This window comes from Acomys russatus, chromosome 16 (assembly GCF_903995435.1).
Source record: "Acomys russatus chromosome 16, mAcoRus1.1, whole genome shotgun sequence".
NCBI classification, from domain to species: domain Eukaryota; kingdom Metazoa; phylum Chordata; class Mammalia; order Rodentia; family Muridae; genus Acomys; species Acomys russatus.
In genome coordinates, this window is record NC_067152.1 from 15673871 (window position 1) to 15695028 (window position 21158).

At 49.5% G+C, this 21158-nt stretch overlaps 1 protein-coding gene across 4 annotated transcripts in view; it reads right to left on the reverse strand.

The window, feature by feature from the left end:
- Window positions 1-17729, reverse strand: part of Akap1 (A-kinase anchoring protein 1) — a 31704-nt gene extending 13975 nt beyond the window's left edge. The window contains exons 1-2 of one of the 4 annotated variants that reach the window (XM_051158264.1): window positions 17546-17729; window positions 13999-14132 (exon numbers count right to left, since the gene is read on the reverse strand). The gene's annotated coding sequence lies outside the window, so the exon portion shown is untranslated. Of the gene's footprint in view, window positions 1-13998; window positions 14133-16889; window positions 17373-17545 lie in introns of those variants that run through there. The other 3 variants (XM_051158265.1, XM_051158263.1, XM_051158266.1) reach the window with 3 other exon arrangements.
- Between the last annotated feature and the right edge of the window lie 3429 nt (window positions 17730-21158).

Here is a 21158-nt window from a genome sequence, read left to right on the forward strand (position 1 = left end):
AAGAGACCATCCCAGAAAGCCCTTCCGGCTGTAAAGATGGACCTCCTTTAAACATCCAAGGGCAAAGCAAGGAGATTGCTAAGTGCAGAGCAGAGCTGAGCAGGAATCGGACGACTTGAAAACACCCCTCTGGGAAGAAACCTCCCATGATGCTACCTGTGGCTTCAGACTCGAGCAGAGCGCCACTCCATGCCATTTCACTCTCAACCTGCCCACCCATCCTATCACAGCCTGAATGGCTAGAAACCTCAGTGTGATGCAGCTGAGGGATGGGAACCTAACTCCCATCCCACCTGTCGGTTGGCTGATCCATGGGGGAAGATATGCCGTGTGAGCTAAGGAATGAGGGAACTCATGCTAGCTTTTTAGAGCATCAGTCACAGCCCAGGAAACCTCATGAGCACACCCCATGACCCAGCAAGCCCACAGCTACAAACACAAGAAACAGAAACAACTACGCATGGGCAGAGGGCCCTAAGAACCCCCACTAGGCTATCGTTTGAAACAAAGTTGCAAGTAGCCTTTTTCAGAGCAATGGCAGCTAAACACACTGTAGAAACAACCATTCTATGGCTGTACTGGTTACAGAAATTGTGCACTGACAGAAAACACTGTAATGAAAACGAAGCTACAAGGGGAGACTTGATTAGGACTAAGCCTTCAGCCAGAGAAGGAGAAGTTTCTGCAAGTGGGTTTTGCATAGTGTGAATGTGAACTCATTCGTAGTGTGGTTTTTCTCCTAGATTCTATCTACAGACAGAAAGCTCTCTGCATGTATGGTTTTCCAACTTGATCCACATATATCACTGAGGAAGCTTTTTTTGCTGTTTTTTTTTTTTCTTTATGTGTTTGAGTGTTTTGCCTGAATGTACGTGTGTGTGCATGCCTGATGCCCTCAGAGGTCAGGAGAAGGCATCCGATCCCTTGGAACTGGACATATGGATGGCTGTGAGCCACCTGTGGGTGCTAGGAGTCAAGCTCAAGCTCCCTACAAAAGAAGCAAGTGCTCTTAACCACTGAGCCACCCCTCCAGCCCCCTCACTAAGATTTTACTTTGTTTTATTGGTCTCTCAAATACTGTGACTGCCACTGGGGCTACAAGTGTGAGCCAGCACACCCAGACACTGAGGAAGCTTTCCAGGCCCAAGGCCAAGGTGGCACCCAAACCAACTAAATCCAGATCCAAGAAGCAAGAATCAACACCAGATTTGGTTGGCTTTTAAACCCAGGTGATCCTAGTATTCAGTCAGGCTTGAGCACCTGTTATCTGCAGCATCCAACACACAAGAAAACACATGAGACTCACTGGATCCATGTTCAGTGCCATTCATATAAAATAGAAACACCTTGACACTATTGAGGAGTAAAACTGGAGCTTGGGACAAGGCAGGAGCCCACAGCCTGGAGTCAGGAAAGCGTTGCCCAGCAGGCACACGAAAGCAGGAAGTGGTGTTGGAGTCTGGACATAGCTATAAATTCCTGCCTGACTTTTTACTAACTATGAAATCCCTTCCCAGCAGCACTCGTGTGATTCCTACAGAATTCTAGAGGGTCTCTGGTCTCAGGAAAAAGACTCAGTGGACCCGAGAGGCAGAGGCAAGTGGATCTCTGAGTTCCGAGTCCAGCCTGGTCTACAAAGCAAGTCCAGGACATCCAGAGCTACACAGAGAAACCCTGTCTTTAAAAAAAAAAAAAAAAGATCCAGTGGAATAAGGTAGACAAAAAGAATACACACACAATCACTCCAAAGAGCATCTGTCCTTCTGACACACAAAGGGCGAAGACCACACAGTCCTGAGTATGATGGATAGCTTGGTACCTAAGAAAGAAATGGCTTCCAGTCCAGCTTTGAGGAGCTCTGCTCTTTGGAACTAAATTGATGCCCAGAGTCCCAACCTCTCCCTCAGGTTACAGGCCACCCAGCTCTATCTCCCCAGTCCCCTGAAGCTAGCTTCACAGCACTAAGGAGAGGCCCAAAAGCACACCCTCCAGTCTGGTTTTAGTCCAGCCCGACATGCCCAAGGCCCAGGCCAACTGTGCCAATGGCCTCCTTCCACTACGTCACCAGCTGTGCCCAGTCCTAGCTCAGACAGAATACCCAGAACCGCGGCTCTGAGCACATCAGCTTATCACCACCACTGCCTACCTAAGCATCCCCGTTGGACTTGCTCCCCAGAGACTGAGGCTCCAAGTCCCAAGCCTACCCAGTGCAGGTACGTCTACTGTAGCAGCTTCAAAGTACAGCCAGGGAAAACAGTTGCCATGACATTTCCCAGCCAGACTCCCTCTCTTGTGCCGGCTGGCCTCCTAAGTGATGCTGAACACTAACCAGGACCAGCCAATACAAGGAACCTAGCAGAGATTCACAGTGCCCACCGCTCTGCAGCCAGTCTGAGCTGGTGCTGAGGGGGGTGAGTGGCTCAGCAGTTTCCAGACAAAGACCAGAGACATGTGTGAGGGAGTTCCCCCAAGAGACCTACAGAGGGCAGGATTTGTCTGTCCCCTGCTTCCAAGACAGTGGGTGGGATAGGAGACAACAGCTGTTCTCTACCAAGACTGGAGCCCCTGGGATCAGCAGCTACACAAGCATTTGAATGTGACCCACTGAGCCTAGCAGTGTCTTTTTAAGGGTGTCTGGTGCTAGGAGGCACCCACGGGGGCCTGTCCAAGGCAACTGATGCTCCTCCACCACCTCCACTTCCTACCAATCAAGGAAACAAATAGCCCCTCTCCTTCACACTCATGCCAGTCTCATGTCGTCAAATATCTCCCTCCTCGCCCTGCCCCCAATTAACATGGTCTAACAGGTCTATAAGAGGTGACATAGGATGCACCGATGTCCCTTGACAGTCCAGGTGCACAAAGCTACACGAGTGCACGCACACGCCCTTCAGCCCCGCAGGGCTTCCCACTACCTTCCTTCTGTAACGAAGCCTGTTAGTTGCTCTTTGTGTTGAGCATTTGGTTTTTAAACCTGAATTTCCCAAGTGGACTGAACACTACAGGTACCAAAGCCCCCACTACACCCACAGCTAACTGGAGACTGTCTCGGAACCAGTTTCTCTCCCAGGAGGCAGGCTGCCTGCGATCAGGGAAAGCCTCCCACAAAGACGCTTCACAGCCCTGCCTTAGGCTGGTGAGGAGGACACTCGGCTATTTTGAATCTGCTGGAATTAAACTCTTGCCTGCTTATTTTTAGCAGGTCCATTCGCCCAGGAATAGACGCATGCTGGCTGGTGGCCAAGCGGTCACACAGAGCTGAAGGCAGGCACGTGCTACAGCCAGCAGGCCTCCGCATGCATCTGCTCACTCAAGGCTCTAAAAGGATCCCTTCTCTTTCCAGAAGTACCTGTGGCTGCTCAGAATGGTCTTAATGGCTTCACTCCCCAACCAGCTGACAAACCTGTAACAGTCTTTAGCAGTCTAGAGCCTTCCAAACAAGAAGATAATCCCTGGGAATGGCACAAAGCAGTGACTAAGTCAGTCAGTTTTGGCTGAAGTTACTGGGGGAAAGGGCTGCATGTAACTGACAGGAAAAGTCAATCGTAAAAACAGCTTAGGAGCCAAGAGCCCAAGTCCACTCTGGGCTTGGCCCTGGTGGGTGGATCACACCACTTTGTGTTCTGAACTGCTGTTCACACACCCTCTGACTGGAACTGGAACTTTCCTCCCATTTTTCCAGAGGTGACCACCAAGAAAGTGTATGCCCTGGCCACTTTATCTATCTCCAGAGCACAGCACAGCTTGCTCTTGATAAAATGTACCTTCTTCCCCTGGGCAGGCAACCAGGACTGAAAGCCTAGCTGGCCCCGCTGGCTCTCCTGTATCTCCAGCAGGTTGCTGGCCTCCACAAGGAAGTTCCTGGAGTAGGAATTGAGGGGAGGAAGACCATGCAATCATGGCTCCCATCTGGCAGCAAGAGAAAGAACCCAGTTTCCATCTATCCGCAGCGGTTTCCCAACTCTCGGCTCAGCTGCTCCCTTGCTCACCCACGTATTCAGATCTGTGCATGTTGCTTATTATAAAGAGTTCTACCAGAAGCTGGAGATCCAGGTAGAAGACTATCTCAGACAGACAGAGACAGAGACAGAAACACACAGAGACAGACAGACAGACACCACCTGCACAAGTATTGGAGGAATCCAGGAAAGCTTTTTTTGTTTGTTTGCTTTGTTTTTTGTTTTTTGAAGACAGGGTTTCTCTATGCAGCCTTGGCTGTTCTGGACTCACTCTGTAGGCCAGGCTGGCCTCAAAATCACAGCAATCCGCCTGCCTCCGCCTCCCAAGTGCTGGGATTAAAGGCATGCTCCACCACACCCGGCAAGGAAAGCTTTTTCAAAGACTTGGATTAGGGCTGGAGAGATGGCTCAGTGGTTAAGGGCACTTCTGCTCTTCCAGAGGACATAGGTCCAGTTCCCAGGACAAATAGGGAGGTGTATAATCATTATTAACTGTGGTTCCAGGGGGTCTGACACCCTCTTCTGGCCTCTTTAGGTGCCAGGCACACATATACGCATCCATATATGCAGTCAAAATAAAAATAAGTAAATCTTTTTTTCTAAGGCAAGGACTTCTATAGGTTGCAATAGATCCGTGAGAGAAGTGACATTCTCTCTTCAAGGGTGGGCATCACCCTTTGAGCAAATTCCCTGGCCAGAGCCTGAAGGTGTCCTAGGAGCTGGCCTAAAGAGCTGGTGAGGAGGCCTGGCAAAATAAGTTGTGACCTTTACAGTCCAAGCGATGGCAGCCTGGTCAAAGTGGGGCAGATCACCAGAGGTAACTGCTGGGTACTCCCCATGTGGTGACTGCTGTCCAACACTGGCAGCCAGCCACTTAGCCACAGGAGGCTACTGAGCACTTGAAATATGACAAAATGACTGAAGAACTCAAAGTTTCTAATCTTATGTAAAGTTCATTTAAATGTCCACATGCTGGTGGCAACAGCCTGCACGTCAGCATACTACTTGAGGGTTTTTCTAGAAACTCCCAAGACATGAGAGGTCCTGATCAAAGCTACAGGGCCACCACCTACCTTGCTGGCAGAGTGCAGTTTTGCCACTGAGGCTGGGGGTGATGGTGAGCCTGGGCCACTCTCCCACAGCAGCATGGCTGAGGCCTAGGGTCACAGTGATGGAGCCATGCCTCCAGTGTGCTGGTCTTGGCCCAGTCCCGGTGTTCCCTTCATCCCTGGGGACTCATGAAAGCACCCTCAAAATTCCATGTTAGCTCATAATGGGCTAGCTGGCCTCCCAGGGTTAGCCCTACACCCTCCATTGTGATGGCCGAACAGGGCAGCAAGCAAGCCAGTACAGGCAGACGGACAGGCAGACAAGACAGATAGATGCACCCTAGGGTAGCTCTAACTCCTGGCACAGGTGGGCCAGTCATCAGAACACCATGGAACATTTTCTCAGCCTGCTTCACAGTAAGAGGGCAGAAGCTCAACAGACCATCTAAGTGGAGGAGCTGCTTGGTGAAACTTATCTGGCCATAAAGGAAATAGTAAGGTCTAGAACCAGGAGGACCAGCTGAAAGGAAGAGCTGAAAGCCAAAACTCCCATTCTAGACATGGGGTTTTCCCTGCCAGACCCATCAGTAATTAACTAACTTCCGGTTTACAGGGTTTTATAACAAAGGCTAGCGAGATGTTTCAGCTGTTGAGCTCATTGGCCGCTATTGCAAAGGACCAAGGTTCAATTCCCAGAACCCACACTGCTCCAAAACCCTCCATGACTCAGTCCCAGGGATCGGATGCCTTCTTGTTTCCTGAAGGCACTGTATACACATGGTGCACGCACATGCACATGCACACGCGCGCGCACACACACACACACACACACACACACACACACACACACACAAATAATAAAGATTGAAGAAAAAAGAACGTGGTAACAAAAAGAACCAACCACCCATGAGCAGAGTGTCCACCTCTCTCTGCTGACAGGCCCAGCCTCAGTCCTCTCCAGCAATGTGAGAGTACAGTCAGACCCTCCTACAGTGGTCTCCCCAGTTGCTTCACCACAGGAAGCAGGTGTGTTTTTGAAAACTGTGTTGGGTCCACCCTGGCCTTCATCTTAGGCTATTTATTATTACTTGGTGTTACAAGTCCGTTCTGAAAGGATCTGGGTGATGGCAAAGCAGTTGCAGGAATGTACTCCTGGGTACATGGAATTCCCACCTCACAGCAGAAGGCACCACCACACAGGCCTGCCCCAAAGGCATGAGCTTACTTAAAGGCCATAATCCCAGCACTCTGGAGGCTGAGACAGGAGGATCATAAGTTAGAAACCCTGACTCAAGACTGAGCAAACAAAAACTAATAAAGACGGTGTGTGGCTTTACAAGAGGTAAGAAAAGCTGTTGATATGTGGCCAACAACTAATGCAATGTCAGCAACCAAGAAATCAAAAGTGTATGAGGAAAGTGTTTATTCAATAAATATTTATTGACAACTCCAAGTACCAGGCAGAGCAGGGCAGAAATGAACAAGAAACTCTGAATCTTCCACAGCTTTTTGGAGGTCAAATCACATGACCTCTCCCCCCAGTAAGCTGCTCTGCTGCCCACACTGCTACTGGCTGGTCCAGGGACAGGAAAAGTATCTGGTGGTTGAAGGACTATGAGAAAGCACGGTGCCATTTTCCTCAGGCAGGGATGTTCCAGCATCCTTGTGTGGAATGAGAGGACTGAACACTTAAGAGCCAAGGACAGTTCGGTTGCACTCAATAACCACTTTTGCAAAGCCCAAGTGCTCAAGTCCAGCCCTCCCCTTCACAACTTCCAGAAGGTAAAGCCATCTGTTAGCTTGATGGAAGGGACTTCCTGGCTTAGTTGTCCTTGCGGGCCACTCCTGTGTCACATGCCCCCCAATGCACACCTTCAGAGGCACCTGCTCTTAGGCACACATCAGCATGCTTCTTGCTAGCCATCCCTCTGCATGCGCACACTTTCCTGGTATCACATCCAAGAAGAAACACAACAGATGGAGAAAATTCCCAGGAGGAAGAGGAGACAGAGCCATCAGAGAGGGATACATCCCCAGAGCGACACGGAACTCTTAGGAGGAGCCTGTATGTTTAACCACAAAAGCCTTCCCACCAATAGCATGAGCCTGCCACAATAGCAGGGGCTCTGGAGAAGCAGGGAGCTAGTAAAGACAATCAGTGGAAAGCAAGTAAGGTTAGGCATGATGGCATGTGTGCATAGCCCCAGTACTTGGGGTGGAGGTGGAGGGCTGAGGGAGGAGGGCAGTGAACACCAGACAAGCCTAGGCTACACAGAGAAAAAAAGACAAAGAATATGAAAAAACTGAGAACTCTGTAATCACAGACAATGTTTATGAATAGCAACTATCAAATCATGCTACTTCCATATAGAGAAAATGAGGAAGCAGGTGTAGGAATGAGCAGAGTGCACACTCTTTCACAGTAGGAAACCAGATAGTATTTTCCTTAAAAAAAAAAAAAAAAAGCTACAAAGGAAAGGAAGCAGACCAGAAACAGGTAAAAGTCAAGAGGACAACTAGAAAGCTGGAGAGACAACTCCAAGCTGAGTTCAGGCCCCAGCACCCACACTCAGCTCACAACCACCTCTGAGTCCAGCTCCAGGGAACACAATTCCTCTGGCCTCTTTGGGTACTCATACACAGCAGGCAGGTAGCCTCACACATGCATACATGCACATACACAATTCAAAATAATGAGAGAGAAAAGGAAGGAAGGAAGGAAGGAAGGAAGGAAGGAAAGCTAAAGTTGCTTCCGTGGTACTCTCACAGGGAAAAGGACTGTCTGGGAATCAAACCCAGGGTCTGTCTGGTACAGTCTGGGTGAGCCCTGTGCCAGAGTCACACAGCCCCAGCAAAGAGCTATCTTCTCAAACCTTGTGCATAATCAAAAAGCCAGTATAGGGGGGCTAGAGAGATGGCTCAATGCTTAAGAGCACAGTCTGCTCTTCCAGAGGTCCTGAGTTCAATTCTCAGCAACCACATGGTGGCTCACAACCATCGATAATGAGATCTAGTGCCCTCTTCTGGCATGCAGGAGTACATGTAGGCAGAATACTATATATGTAATAAATAAATAAAATCTTTTTTTAAAAAAAGTCAGAAGCCATGAGGCGGTGGTGCAGGCCTTTAATCCCAGCACTCAGGAGGCAAAGGCAGGCGGATTGCTGTGAGTTCGAGGCCAGCCTGGTCTACAAAGTCCAGAACAGTCAAGGCTACAGAGAAACCTTGTCTCAAAAAACAAACAACAAACAAAACCCATAATCCTCCTGCTTCAGCCTCCCAAACACTGGGACTACACACATACCCACCCCCTGCCGGAACTTCACGCAACAGGTGCTCTATTGCCACATGGTGGCTTTGCTAACCAAGACGAACATGTAGCAGCATCAACTCACACAAACTTGTAACCCTCTCTTTTCTCCTAACCGATGGCAATTTCGCTTCAGACACCCTGAGACTAAGAGGAAAACTCAGGACGAAACCATGCTCACTGATAGAGCTTTGGGAACCATGGCAACAGTCTCCCCACCCCTAAGTAGCAGGACCCCTCAGGACCCATCAATACCAAGCGTGAGCTAGTTCCATGGGGGCTGGCAAGGGGCTGTCTCTCTCAGGCAGCAAATGTGGGGCGGGGGGGGAGGGGGGTGGAGGGAGAGGACTCACATTTCAGATATTAAAACGCAATAGGATGCAATGAAGAACTTAATGTAATATGCCTATAGTCTCTGAACTGCTTGAGAGCACAGAGCCCTAAGGCACCCCTGGCATATTGCCCATGCATGTAAAAGTAATGGGAGGATTAAGAAAAGTTTGCTGGCCAGACGCTAGTGCCACCACCTTTAGTCCTAGCACTTGGGAGGCAGAGGCAGGCAGATCTTTATTTGAGGCCAGCCTGGTTTACAGAGTGAGTTCCATTCCAGGACAGTCAAGTCTACAGAGATACCCTGTCTTGAGAATGAACAAACAAGAAATGCTTGTCCATCTTTTCTGGGCCCTGTGGTTGGAATGAGAAAGGACAGGGAGAGTAGATGGGATGGGAAGCTGTGTGCAGAAGGGTGAGAGAAAGCCTCCTGGGAGAGTGGCCATCAGCACATCAGAGCTGGAACAGTGGGGAGCCATGCCAGGAGAAGGCGGTGCAGAAAAAGTCACAGGCCAGAACAAGTCACCTATCTCAAGGGACGGCAAGGAGAGTCCAAGATGGGGTTGGAGGAATGGCTGGCTCCACACTTAAGGAACCATGGGACTCACAGAAACATACTGGGGCACACTTCCAGAGGAGCCACTGTCCTCAAGTGGTAAGGGGTTCTGTTCCGAATTCATAAACTGCCTCCAGAATCATGGCGCCCCTGGCTAGAAACATAACAGGTATGCTTTGTGGGTAAACTGGCTCATTTTTTTACCCAAAGTCTCAGCAAGCATGTTTTCTGGGAATCCCTGCAATCCACTGCACATTAGCTTAGAGAGCCACTGCTGGACCAGTGTCCTCAGCCCTTACCCCTCAAGTGGGTCTAGCTCACTAAGGGGCCCAGCCCCTAGAGAGAGGTGCACACACGCACAGTGCACTCACAGCCTCACATAAGCCCTCGCTACTCCTTCGAACCAGATCTTGCAACAACAGCCTTGCTCTGCAGCCAGCATGAAGCACAGGCCAGAGGGCCTTATATGGTGTGAAGCCTTCTTAATCAGAAACAGATAGATGGGCTGGAGTTGGCAGCTGAGTTAGAGGGAAGGAGGAAGGGGGGAGCGGAGAGACAAGTATGAGGAACAGGCAAACTTGTCAAACTCCTTTCTCATCCCTCTTCCGCCTCAGTGGCTTCTTCCTAGCAAAAAACAGCGGGGCTGAGAGGTGTGGGATGCAGATGAGGCTCAGGACACACCCGCACACTTTCCTGGTTTTACACACACACACACACACACACACACACACACACACACACACACACACACACACACACACACACACACACCCCTACCTCCTGGGGCCACTTTGCCTCCCTGTGTTTGTACTTTGATGAAAGCCAGAAGAAAATAGTAATTGACTGCTAGTCAACAGATGGTTTCAGACTTTCTGTGCTATTCCATGGCCAACCCTTAGGTTTAGGCAGGGATGGGGTGGGGAATGGCAGGGGGGGGGCGAGGGTTTAATGTTTTTCTGGGGTAACAAGGGTCTCTCATTTCCTAAGAGAGTACCTGGCCCCTTTTCCTTGTTCACTGCTGGCCTCAGTCACATGCCTTTCTGGCCCAGCCCCAACCCAGAATAGAAAAGGCTACCTCAGAGACCTCTTAAGCAGCCCAGCACTCAGCTGCTACAGCAGTTTCTAAGGTGGCTTTAGTCTCCTCCTTCCACTGAAGGACCTGTCCTGGACACTTGCGGCCACATGCACTCTCCTGAAGGATACCACCTGCTAAAAATAACCAGAAGCTTGGTGGAGTGGGTTCCACCAAAGCCAAAGGACAAAGCCGGGAGGTTATCCTCAAGAGCTGGTCCCTCTCCAGGGCAACTGGACAAGTTGGGAGTCACTGCTCCATCTCTGCGAGAGTGACAAGTGAGGAACAGCAGACAAGAGCTGCCTGCAAATGGGGTGCTGCCCCTCATGCTCACAAAGGTACAGCCAGGCCAAGGCTGGAGAGAAGAGTCTGGGGGTTGCCTTGGACCGACCTTGCTGTCTCCTCCTTTCTTGGGTAACAGCCTGCAGAGGGCCAGGGGATGGTCTCATGACCTCCATGTGAAGTCTGACTGGCAATGTTATTATTAGCCAAGGAATGAGTGACTTCAAGGTTGTCTTGTAACCTGCTCAGTTTCCCAGTCCCCAGGCTTTCTTATTCAGTGCATTTCCTTCATGATGGCAGGGCTCTGTAAAGAGTTGAGAGTAAGATCTGTACTTCAGTTTTCCGTGAAATGGGACCAGCATAGCTAGCTCCACAGTGTTGTAGTGAGGCTTAAGTGACTGAAAACACTTACAGACTCAGTCTGTGGGATGAATTTTTTAAAAAAAAAAAACATCTCATGGAAGAGCCAGGGCATAGTGGTGTGTGCCTTTAATCTCAGCTCTGGGAGGCAGAGGCAGGCAGATCACTTTAAGGCCAGCCTGGTCTACAAATGGAGTCCAGGACAGCCAAGGGTACACAGAGAAACCCTGTCTCAAAACAAAACAAAACAAAACAAAACACACACACACACACACACACACATACACATCTCATGAAAGGCATGCTAGCTCTCTGCTTTTAATTTTATTTATTTTTCTTTTATATGCCTTGTGCTTTGCTTGCATGTTAATCTGTGAGGGCATATGATCCACTGGAACTGGAGTTACACACAGTTGTGAGCTGTCATGTGGGTGCTGGGAACTGCTGGGTCCTTCGTAAGAACAGCCAGTGAGTGCTCTTAACTGCTAAGCCATCTCTCCAGTCCTTGGTTTTTGTTTGGTTTGGTTTGGTCGGTTGGTTTGTTTTTTGAGACAGGGTTTCTCTCTGTAGCCTTGGCTGTCCTGGATTAAAGGCATGGTGGGACTTTAATCTCAGCAGGAGGCAGAGGCAGGAGGATCTCTGTCAGTTCAAGGCCAGCCTGGTCTACAAGAGAAACCCTGTCTGGGGAGGGGGGGAGGGGGAAGGAATACATTAACCCAGATCCAAAGCCAGTCCACCCATCCAGTGTTCTGGGAGGGGGGGGGGGCACCTTATCTTCCCTATTTGGGAATCTCAGTTTCAAACTAGAGATACTTAACTTCAGAGATGAAAGGATAAAAACAGTATGGTTTAAAACAAACAAGAACCAGGCGTGGTAGTACACGCCGTTAATCCCAGCACTTGGGAGGCAGAGGCAGGCAGATTGATGTGAGTTCAGTTCGAGGCCAGCCTGGTCTACAAAGCTAGTCCAGGACAGCCAAGGCTACAGAGAAACCCTGTCTGGGAGGGGGGGGGGGAGAAAAAAGAAACAAACAAACAAGGAAGCCAGGTAGGTAGACACAGGGGTATGTGTGCACCTGTAGTCTTAGTAACTTGGGAAGCTGAAAGAGGATTCCTTGAGCCAAGGAGCCAAGACAACACAGTACAAGCCCACTTCCATAAATAAACAGATTAATTAATGTAGAACATTCTAATAGGCTGCACATTTGTAGCATCAAATTCAAGGCCACTTTGGAAAGGTGCAAACAAAGCAGACCCAGAACCAGATAGATTGTTGTAGTAACAGTTTCTTCCCGGACGAGAACACTGCCTCCTGCATGGGGGTAAACTTAAAAATTGACTTCAAGACCTCCCTAAAACTGAAGAGATTCACTAGGCTCCTCCTTGTCAGAGTGAACTACAAAAGCTGAAAGACCCTCTCAAGAGGGAAAAAACCTGAATCACAAAGAAGACAGGAAAGCTGCAAAAACTGAGACTGGCTGTATGGACGAGGTTTAGACTAGAGTCCCCTGGAAAGGACACTCTCCAACCCGCTGAGCTGCCTGCAGGCTGTGCACTGCACTCCAGGTTCCCAGCTTTGTGAGCTGTCACCATGTGGGCTTGGGCCTCGGTGATGTGGCTGCCTTTTGAATCATTTCTGCCCCTATAAGCAACTCCAATAAAACTCATAGGTTCACCAAGTTGGACTTAGGTGGTATCCACTTTGGTCTGTTATGTGATCTCCCCAGGAAAAGTTTTGTCACAAAACATGGCCACCTAAACCAGGTGTGGTGGTGCATGTCTTTAATCCCAGCACCTGGGAGACAGAGGCAAGTGGATCTTTTAGTTTGAGGCCAGCCTGCTCTACAAAGTGAGTTCCAGGATAGCAAGGGCTATGTAAAGAAACTGTATCTCAGAAAGAAAGAAAGAAAGAAAGAGAAAGAAAGAAGAAAAAGAAAAGGGTCACCTAGAATAAAGTCCACTCCCCATAGGCACACCCCACGCCAGCATTTCAGGATCTACACTGTAGCCACTACTCTTTTCCCATTGCCTTCTATAAAAGGACATCTAACATTAGCATGGGCTGCTGAGAATTCAGACACAGTAGCTCATGTCTGTAACGTCTGTAATTCCAGTGCTTGGAAGGTTCTGACAGTGATCTGGGCCAGCTGGGGCTATACAGCACATGCCTGAGATACACAGGCAAATCCTGCCTTAACAAAAAAAAAAAGGTGGCTGGGCATGGCAGTGCACTACTTGAATCCCAGCACTCAGGAGGTAGAGACAGGTGGATCTCCGAGTTTGAGGCCAGCCTGGTCTACAGAGTGAGTCCTACAACAGCCAAGGCTACACAGAGAAACCCTGTGTATTACAGGCACAGAATGAAAATTCAAACTTGTTGAGCGGAGAGGTTTCACACTGAGGTCCTTTTGGAAGCTATCAGGTCTGGTGACATGACATTTTGGAGATTAAGGACAATTGAACACAGACAGGTCTTAGAGAACCAGTAATGAACACATTCTCAACCACAAGTGGCTACCCGACGGCTGCAGGTCTGTCTGCTCTGCTTTATGCTCCTGTCCCCAGGCCTCTCAGTAAGACTGTTTCTCAATCTATTTCCTAAGGGACCATTGCCCTCCTCACTGTAGACTAGAACTTGCTTCTTAGCATGCCATGGAAAGAAAGTGACAGTGTTTGTGGACACTAAAACACAAACGTGGTTTTTAGACATTTACAGGTTGAGGCAACTAAGATTTCAGAGCAGGACAAAGAATATTCTAGACCTGCACCATCCAAAACTTTTCCTGGTGAGGGAGGTGGCAACCAGAATCCTCTAACTGGCCCCAGATACTTCACCCTAACTCCCACAGCAGAGTTAGAATACTTACTCTTCAGGTATAAGCCTGAGACTTGACCAGCTCTCTCGAGCTCTCTCCAGCCCATAATTAGAATACTTTTAATGCCCTTAGTTCACCAAGTCTCCTTTATCAATTGAAAAAATAGACCCTAGATAGAGGGCCAACAGGCTGGTGGGAGTTGGAGAGTGACAGCGACAGGCCTCCTCTGGCCTGAGCACTGCATGCTTTTCCTCCAGAACTCACCTCGTTGCCTTGCTCTGCTCCTGACACAAATGGGCTCTGATGACAAGGCTGAGCGAACACAAGCGGCCAGCATACAGGACAGGGAACAGAACGTTTACTACTAAGAACTGAAAGGGCATCCAAACGAGGAGGACCTGGACAGATGACATGCACCATCAGGAGAAAAACTAAGTTAAGGAAAAGTGGTGAGCAGTGCTGGTATGTGCTTGTAACCCCAGCACGTGGGAGTGTGAAGCAGGATTGTGGGTTTAGGCTGGCCTCACATACATAGCATGACTCTTGTTCCCCCCCACCCCCAAAAAATAAAATAAAATTAAGAAAAGGCCACTTGGGGCTAATGTTCAAGGGTACACTACTTACCATGCATAAGGCTCCTATGTTCACTCTCAAGTACTTGAGAAAGGACGAGACTGTCTAAGAAAGATGAGACTGACTACACCAGAGGGAAGAATCAGCCTCCAGCCTCGTGAAGCAGGATTTAGGACTTAAAGACGCCACACTGTAGAGATTAGCAACTCTCAAACATGATGTGATGATTTCAGTGGCACGTGGGGTCCACAGAACCCCCTAGGGTGACTATTCAAAGAAACAAATGCCAGCCACAAACTCCCCACCGCACACCACCCAGGAAAAGACTGGGCCGCAGAGAGGGCAGCGCACGGCAAACTCACAAGGAACATTAGGAAGGAAGGAACTGCCACAGAAAACAGAGCAGTTCTCCAGGCACATGAGCTCCGAGGCCTGAAAACGTCCATGTGATGAAGACTCGTTGACCCAGGAGGCTAGGTGGCAAAGCATGGAGAACAGAATCTATCCCCCTTTTCCTTCTAACCAAGTTACCAGGTCAGAGACTAGGGGAGGGAGTGCTTTTATTTTTAATTGTGTGAGTCAAACACAAGGATTGCGTGGGAGGGATGCCATAATTAAGTATGGTATATGCCTACCATATACCAGGCATAGTCCCAAGAATTTTTTGAGGGGCGATGGGGAGGAGGGGTTCAGAGACAAGGTCTGTGTGTGTAGCCTTGGCTGTCTCGGACTCACTTTGTAGACCAGGCTGGCCTTGAACTCACAGCAATCCTCCTGCCTCTTGTCTCCCGAGTGCAGGGACTAAAGGTATGCACCACTACGCCCAGCTTCAAATCTTAAATATGATCTCCATCCATATTTAGAACGAGAAAGGAAAAAGTGGAAGTTAAAACTACCTTCCTCCACAAACTCTGACTACAACCAGCCTAGGGAGCAGGTCCAAATATAATCTGGGTTACCGGGTAGCCAGACAAATTGCTTTAAAGTATTGATGTTCCGCAACCCGACACATCGCTTTTAGCATCTGAGCAGGCATCGTACAACAGATACCTGTATCTCTGCTGTCACCCAGCAGTGGCCAAGTGTGAATGCAATTTCTACAAACAGCTGGGAGATGCGAGCGGCTCCCTTATGGAACGCCGTGTAGACATAAACTCACTAACTAGATTAGCCACGCCCACACTGCAGACCGAGACCTACTGAATTCCCAAATTGAGGCTTTACTGATTTGCATACCCGTAGGCTACGAGGACCTCTTCTAACCCAAGGCCATTTCTTTTATATTTCACAAGACTACACCCAGGAATTACCCAGAACCTACAAAACAGGTTAGAGGTGAGAGACGGTTCAACACCAAGTTAGAAAAAGCTCCCCAAACATATAACTTCCCTTGTCCCTCCGGCTCTGAAAGAGTCCTAAATAATCTGCAGGTGAGCCACTTAAGTGCCAGTAAGAGAATGATCTGATACGAGAGCAACTCCTTCACAGAATTTATAAGTGTTTTGTAGCTTTAAAAGAGGAATGGGAGCTGGGAGACAGTCACTCTAATCCCAGCCCTCAGGGAAACAGAGGCAGGTGGATCTTTTGTAAATAAGATGCTGGCCTGCTTTACAAAACCAAAGAGTGTCTAGGACAGGCAGGGCTACAGAGAAAAAAAGGGGGGGGGGGAACTAGCCCTAAAACTCTTAAGCTTCACTTTCTAAAGTTAAGAGTTTAAAGCAAAACAAAAACCCCACAGTTACTAATTTGGGAAATATTTTGCGGTTAAACGAGCATGCGGGTTATTGATTTCAAGAAGGAATAGGTTTTTTGTGACCGGCGCTCAAGGATGGTAATTGCAATACACGGGTATAGAGGGAGGTGGCAAAGCAACACATATTAGGTCCAGCAGCCCTGATTTCACTGCAGGCATTAAATTTAAATTCCAAGCAGCTTCAACTTCAGTAGGGGAAAGAGCGGCAGTTTAACCTCAGTTAATTGCCCTACACATACACCCTACCCCACCAGGTTTGAGAAGCCTCCACTCGCACCTGGAGCGAAGTCCACCAGGTTTGTGTTAGCCACAGCCCAAGGGTAGAAAGGTACTGGTCGCTCGAGGCATTTCCCGGAGAAAGATGCTGTTATGCACAGGGCTTCCCAGAGGTCTCTTAGGCACAGCCCAATACCAATCATCAGCACCTTCCTCCCGCGTAAAGGAAACAGGAAAAGCCATAACGTAGGGCACAGGAGTAGTAGACACAAGTCGGCCCCTCGACGCGTCCGGAGGTCTCGTTTTTTTACCTATAATCCTGGCAAAGTTCCCCCAAAGTCCCTCCAGATCACTGAGCCTAGACTCCCCCCAGGCCAGAAATCAGCAGGCACCTCGAGTTAGAGGTCCTCCACCTCTTGGGACACGCTTACGGGGCCACAAACTCTAATCCCCTTTCAGACACCGAAGCCCTCGACCTCCAGACCCTAACTCTGTTCTTACAGTCCTCCGCCGCCAATAGGCTAGGGACCTGTCTTGCATCTCAGCCTCCCCGCTGCGACAGCACAGCCCGTTCCAATAGTTCGCGACACTGAACTCCAGAAACACTGCCTACCTGATCCGGTTTGCCATCACTACCCGGCCAACCCAGAGCGAGTCAACCGGGCCCAGAAGTTAGGCGAAGCTCTGAAAGTGACCAATTCCAACTTCGAACCCTCGGCCAGGGAAGGGGTCCCCAAGGACCTCTTCTCTCGCCGTGGGCACTGGGTCCTGGACAGGGCAGCCCTGCTGCCTCCTCTCCACGCTCAAACTAGGTACACACGACCTTTGAAAAGTAAACGCTAGAGAGGCTGCACGACCTTGGGTGGGACGCGGTCGGGTTCGCTACCCAGGAGGGTGAGCCAGCACTGGGAAAGTTGAGGCGCACCGGGGCGCCCGGGGAACTGCGCCTTCATCTCCATCCTAGAGGCCAGTGACTGCGGGGGATGGGAGGGGGGAAGCAGCAGCTCAGAACGGCGCCCCGAGCTCAGCGCCCGCTATCTGTCAGCAGCAGCCCGCAGGCAGACCGCCGGACACGGGAGGAGAACCAGGGGGCGCGCTGGCCACCAAGGTACAAGCCCGCCCGCTTGACAGCAGGCGCCGTGCACACGCCTCTCCGTCCCTGGAGCACCTGGCGCACGCGTCGCACCATGCACCTGCACCCCAGGCTCCCCATCACCCCAACTCGCTCTCCCTCCGGGCCCGCAGGCGGACGTGCCAGCTGCCACTTACCTGCTCCCGGGCGACCGTCAAGGTACACAGTCCTCCCGCCACCACCCCCCGGCCGCGACCTAGGCCTGCGGCCCTGCCCCGCAGCCTTACACCGCGCTTCGGCCGCTCCCCCACGTGCTAGCCTAGGCCGGGCGAACACAGAGACATTAAATACTGAGGACGCGCAACGACGTGCCCGCGGCGCGACGCAAGGCCCCGCCCCTCGCCCTCGGGCCCTCGCCCCACCCCTTGCCAGCTAGCTCTTCTGCGCGTGCGCACCATCTGCCGCTCCCTCCCCCTACTTGCGCGCGCCTCTCTCCCGGCTGCGCCAAGAGGGGCGCGGTCTGGAGCGCTCTGCTGACATCCCGGCGCCGCTCGGTCCCGCCCTGCTGGTGCTCTCGCGAGAGGAATTATAGTCTCCGCGGGTGTAGCCGACCCTACGTCTCGCAACAAGGGCAGGGTTGGGTTACCGGTGTGTGCGTGCTGGGCACAATGAACTTGGCAGGTGTCGGGGCTCTGCTTCTAACCAGGTGTCAGCCAGGTTCCTGCCTTGGAATAGTGAGGGACAAGGCTACAATGTTGCCCTTGCCTAGGAATTTAGTTTCCCGGTAATGTTGCGAGTTATAGTATAGCATTGCTAGTATAATAGGTGGCCATTAATTGATCAGTAATATGGATACTGTGTAGCACTCAAATGCAAGTTGCTTTCCCATTTTCTCAACTTCAGTGATGTCGAAGTGACTTTCCTCTAAATGATTTGGGTTTTTTGGAAAGTTTGCCTTCGAAGAAAGATTCATGGTCACCATGAGTCACTTCCTCCCCCAACAACTTGAGAAAATAAACTACCTTCAGACAATTGCAAAGGACGGGCTTTCCGCCTGCCCGCTAGCCCTGCTCTGATCCTTAAATCCCAGGCACTTTTTGTTTCTTGCTTGTTTATTTTGATATCTGGAGACTTGCGTCTCATGTAACCTACACTGGCAAGGTAGCGGAGGCTGACCTTGAACTCCCGATCCTCCTGCCTCCACCTCCCCAAGTGTAGGCCTTATAGAGGCCATGGGCCACTTTCTTTCTTTCTCTCTCTTTTTTTTTTTTTGGGGGGGGGGGTGGTTTTTTCGAGACAGGGTTTTTCTGTGTAGCCTTAGCTGTCCTAGATTTGCTTTGTAGACCAGGCTGGCCTCAAACGGTGATCCGCCTGCTGGGCCTCCCAAATTCTGGGATTAAAGGCATGCGCTACCACGCCCGGCTCACGTGCCTCTTCATTGGTGATCAAATGTGAATTTAAATTTTAAAAAGAGACTTTATGCTTACTGAGTGGTAAATATAATTTCATATATAGTTTCATGTGTAACTCATTTATTTCATGAGCCGCCACTTGGGAAGCGGGGGCAGGAGGATTGTCACAATTTCAAGGTACGCTGGGCTACAAAGTTGAGATACTGTCTCAAAATAAGTGCCCCCAAAAAATGTTTCAAAAGATTTTTATTTTATGTATATGATGTTTGTCCACATACAAGTACATATACCACTGTGTGTTCCTACCTGGTGCTTGTGGAAGCCAGATGATGTTGTTAGGAGCATCTGAAACTAGAGCTACAGACCAATTTAGAGCCTCCATGTGGAGGCTGAGAACCAAACTCTGGGCCTCTGGAAGGTGCTCCTAGAGATGGAGCCATCTCTCCACCCCACCCCACCCCAAATTAAAGTCCAGCCATACCCGCTCTGTAAATAGTGGACTAGTGGCTGGCTATGGCAGAAGAGAGCAGACAAGAAGGCACAGTGGTTAACTCATCTGAGACTAAATGTTAGCCTGAACTGACGATCCAACACTTTGGTGACTCTGTGGGATGTAGGAAGTGGAGGGACAAGACTCATTCAAGTTGTTGTGGTTAAGGAAAGGGCAGCAGGGGATGCTAATCCCTCTGGCTTGAGATGCTGTGGGAAGCAAGAATAGGGGAAGTACCAGTAGACAAGCTTTTGGTTTATTTGGGACCCATTAACTTTGTCCTGTTGTTTTGCAAATAGCAGCTGGGTTGGATGTGCAAATCTGGGGCATCAAAGGAGAAGGGGTAGAAAATGGAAATATGTAAAATTTAAAAAGTGTAAAAAGGGAACACACACACACTTACTTGTACACACATTTGAGGATTTGTTGTTGTTGTTGTTGCTGCTGCTGTTGTTGGTTTCCTTTAGAAAGATTATTATTAGGAAACTCAGGCTGGCCTCAAAGTTGTGATTCTTTCATGTTAGTCTCCTAGATGCTAGGACAGCTGTGCATCATCATACTTGACTCAAAGTGGGGGTGTTTTAAAGAAGAAAGGGAGAAGAGCAAGAAAAGAGAGGGAAAAATAAAAATAAAAACAAAGGGCTGGACAGATCTCTTAAAGGCACAAGCAGTAAAAGCACTTGTACAGGTATGAAGGCCTGAGAATTCAGACCCTCAGCACGCTTGTTAAAATCTGGGTGTGTAGGCCTGATGAGATGCCACCTGCTCTGGAGTGCTGGTGTCACACATGTGCGTGACAACTCTGGTTTATGTGGCCTGGACTGGGGACCAAACCCAGGGCACTCTCCCAACAAAGCTACATCCTAACCTCCTGTGAAGTCCCTTTAGTCTTCACCTTAGCAATCTCTGCATCTCAAGGACACATCTGTGAGAAACGTCCTCCCATTTCTGTTGGAAGAGTCCACAAAGACATCCCAAGGGAGGGTAAATCTGAGCTATCTCCTTTATGTGTATACACTAAAGGGGCTCCTCCTGCTCTCCACACTACCTCCAAGTCCCCTACAAAGAAAACGCACTTACTTATGCCCCAGGCCTGTATATCTGCAGGGGATACTCCTAGAGGCTCAATGAGAGAGGTTGGGGGACAACTCTAACCACATGTGAGTAACCAGTACTCCCCAACACTTTATCCCCAGCATGGAGCAAAAGTCTTTATCCTAATCCTTCCACCTCAAAACCTCCTATTATAATGTGTTCCTGTTTCATATCCCTTAGTCACAGCCAGCAACAAAGGCAAGCTTTCAACTCACAACCCACTGACTAATGGACTGGCTTTACCCAGGCCCTCAGGGAGCAGTTTTACACAGAGAAAAGCATCTGTTATGAGGAAAATTGTGTCCTCTAAAAAAAAAGATAAAGTCCTAAACCCCTTTGCATCCAAATGCATCCCGATTTTTAGACTGTTTCGAGTGCTGAGTGGAGGTCACACTATTCCAGTAGGACTAGGATTCTAAGAAGATGTTAGTTCTCGCCGGGCATGGTGCCACATGCTTTTAATCCCAGCACTCAGGAGACAGAGGCAAGTGGATCGCTGTGGGTTCAAGGCCAGCCTGGTCTACAAATCGAGTCCAGGAGAGTCAAGGCTAACAACACAGAGAAACCCTGTCTCAAAAAACCAAAAAAAAAAAAAAAAAAAAAAAAAAAAAAAAAAAAAAAAGCAGTTCTCAACCTTCCTAATGCTGCGACCCTTTAATACAATTCCTAATGTTGTGGTGACCCCACCCCCCAACCATAAAATTATTTTCGTTGCTATTTCGTAAGTAAGTTTGCTTCTGTTATGAATCGTCACATAAATATCTGATATGCAGGATATCTGATATACGACCCGCAGTTTGGGAACCATTGCTA